The sequence below is a fragment of the Mastomys coucha genome, unplaced genomic scaffold (assembly GCF_008632895.1).
Source record: "Mastomys coucha isolate ucsf_1 unplaced genomic scaffold, UCSF_Mcou_1 pScaffold23, whole genome shotgun sequence".
NCBI classification, from domain to species: Eukaryota; Metazoa; Chordata; class Mammalia; order Rodentia; family Muridae; genus Mastomys; species Mastomys coucha.
The window spans coordinates 33979427-33982944 of record NW_022196906.1 but is presented as its reverse complement, the minus strand read 5'-3'; positions in this window follow the sequence as shown (position 1 = coordinate 33982944).

The following is a 3518-nucleotide window of genomic DNA, read 5'->3' as shown; positions in this document are numbered from 1 at the left end:
TCAGAAATCCACCTGCCTCTGCCTCCCAAGTGCTGGGATTAAAGGCGTGCGCCACCACTGCCCGGCCGGAGTTTTAAAATTTTATGGTAGGGGTTGTTTCACTCTGGTGAATGTTTTAAAAAAAATTAGCAAAGTGCTCACATACCATGAGTACATATTATCTCAAATAAACTTATAAAACACAAGTGATGTAGTTTCTTGTGTAATAATTGGGTTATAGTTCATCATCTTCATGGACCATGAACAGGCATGTGCTTGGACAGCGGGAGAATATGTACATGTAAGCTTAGTATAGCCTGGTTAGTTATTTGAAGCTACATGTAAATTTACACATTTACATTTTAGTCATTGTGACTTAGAAATAGTAATTTTAAGAGTTGATATGTATATGAATTAACTAATCAAGTCCACAATTTAAAAATGTAAATAAAAATCTGTCTAGAACAGTCCCTAGTATCACAACACCAAGCAGAATATTTTGTAAGATCAAACTTTAGTTTTTTCAATTAATTATTCTACTAATTTTTCTGTGACCCTTCCAATATGAGAATATTATTACTGAATGGAAAAACTTACTCAGATACGGACTGGTTCACATACTTAAATAGCCTTTCTATATAGTTTAAATACGAATGCTTAAAATTTCACAATCATGTTTTTGAAACAAATGAAATAAAGTAAAATCTCTAACAAATGCAAATAGAAGTAAACCTTAGGGAAAAGCCAATCATGTCTGATGTGTTTAACTGCCTACATCATAAAGGATAGAAATGGTGGATGTGACAACGTCTGCCTGAAGATTTCAATCTTTTTCTGTTAGCCCCATCACCTCTTTCTCAAGGACACTCCCCTGCCCAGTTTTGACAGCTTCGATCAGTACTTTTTATGGGGTGCATGGGGCTGGAATAGTTACAGGAAACTTGAATCTCAAAATATGAGGTCATTGAAGATCATCTTGTTAAAGTTTATTTTACTGAAAATGAATCTCAAGGAGAGTATGCCCTGTTGGACATAATGATTATCAGATTTTCAACAACCATATGCAATTTCTACAGAAATGCTCTGAGCAGATAGGAACAAACAACTTTTGTTGACCATGCCCTCCAGTTGTGATAAGAAATAGTATATTGCCCTTGCATAAGAGCCTAGTGAAATGTGAGGAAAACTTGACACACAGAATAGGTATCTTCATGCTCAAAGACTCAGTGGATAAAATGGGAAGAGTACCCTTTTTAGACAAAAGTTTCTAAAGACAGGTAAGATGACTGAGGTATTTTTGTTTGCTTACTGGTTTAGAAATCATTCCGAAATTAACCTGAATAAATTTGATAAAATAGAAATAATGAACAGAAAAAATTGGTACAACAACTCTTTTGTACTTTAAGCATATTTAAAAAATTCTATATAAGGATATTTGATACTAACAAACCTATATTAATAAAATCTGGATGCATATAATACACATGTTAATACATGCATGTGTTTAAAATTATGAAGCTGAAGAACCAAAGGAGGCCCCAACATAATTATTGAAATTCTAAGTAGCGTTTAAGTATTCAATTTTTCACTTATTAGTCTTGAAATAGTTACACAGCCTACCACTGCTTTTACTCTTATTTTTTTCAGATTTTATTAGATTTTATTATTTACCAGATTTTATATTAGTATCCCCTCAAGAGGTGAAAATTAAAAATACATAGGTGGATAGTTCTTTCGGTGAATAGTGTGAGGAAGATGCTTCTTAACTCTGAATAGAGAGTAAACTTGTTTCTTGGGATTTTATGTGGTACTTTCCTTCATAAAATGATGAGTTTCCATAGAATCTTCATTAGATGAAAGAAATGACAAATTAGGATGTTTGTTCAGAATGTTGTGGGATGTGTTTGTCATTGGCTTTGATGAGAGGTGATATTTTTGTGTTTGCAGTAGGGCTCATTTGGTCCATGGGGATCATTACTTATGCTCTGGCTCCATTTTGACTTTGGAGTGTGATGGTTGCCTGTGGCTTTGCTGTTGCATATACTAACCTGAAAGTTTATAATATAATAACCAATATAACATATCATATAATATACATGGATATATATTATATATTATGTATAAACTACATATATAATAACCAATGTAGTATATTGGACTGTTCTTCACCAGAGTTAATTTCCTTAGAGATTCTTCCTCTTCCTCCGTTTTCTTCTCCTCATTTTTATTCATATTAATATTATTCTGCTGGGAATTCTTCTCATCAAATGAAAAATGTCTGTTCTTCTTCAATTAACTGGGTCTTAAATTACTTTCTAACTACACATTTCCATATTTTCTCAAGAAGATATTTTCATAGTTCAAGCTTAGTGATCTTTTCTTCTCTTCAGTTCTGAAGCAATATTGATATGTGATGAATTGTATCAACAATTTCCTAATTATTTTGGTCATACATTTTAATTTTTGACGTATATGCAAATGTATTTCTGGTCTGAAGATTAGAAACTCATTTAGAATAAACCATAATGCCACTGATTTAGAGACATATTGAACATATTAGTGTTGAGTTGAGTCATATTGCTCATTCATTCAGAGTTTGAAGTTTAACTTTGGAAGGGAACTCCATTACAATATACATTTCTTATTCGTAATCTTCCCTCATCCATCATCCTAAATTAAAAAAAAAACACAATTGGAATTAAGTCTGTAGAATACAAAGATATTCTTGGACTGTCTGTGGTCAGGTACATTCTGAAAACTAGTGCAAGTATACCCTAGTGCTCAGGAATTCCTGTCAACGAAGACCTCCTTTTAGACGCTGGAGCTAGGATGAGCTTCAGGTCACTGAATAGTTTCTGTCAATATTTCATGATAACTCTGCCCCCATGCATATTCCACATCTCTACAATGCAGGAATGTGGCAGCCCAGACATGTGTTTACCATATCAGACAATCTGTTTTACTTGCATCCACAGAAAAGCAGAATGATATACTTTATGTATATGGCAAAGAAACTTTTTCTTTGTACAGCTACCTAAATTATATCAAAGTAGGGTCCTGTGAAAGTTCACCTTCCTACTGAAGTGAAATCTCCCCTTCATGTTCAAGTACAGTGGTAGTTCTTTTGTTAAAGCAGAGAGAAGAGAGTTGCTAGTGTTACCTTACTTTCTTGAATTTCAGTTCCTCTGTAGTTGTATAATAATGGCAATAATACTTACACAAGGCTTGTTGGTCAGGGTTAAATCTGACAGTTTACATGCAGGGCATTTGTATCAGCACAGGACTTAGAACTTAAAATGCAAGCATAGATGATGGCCCAGAGAAATAGCCTTTATGTGGCCATTGTACATATCTCACAACTTTCCTCATAGATCCTTCCTTTGCCCAGTGGGATTTTGATTGATTTTCCACAGTGATGAAGGATAATACAGAAAATCATGAGTACCAATGGGTTACAATTTAGAACTTTCTAGGTTCCTAGTTCTTCTGAAAGGTGTCCTTTCCTTCCCATACTAATCATTTTTCTTTCATTCTTTTTT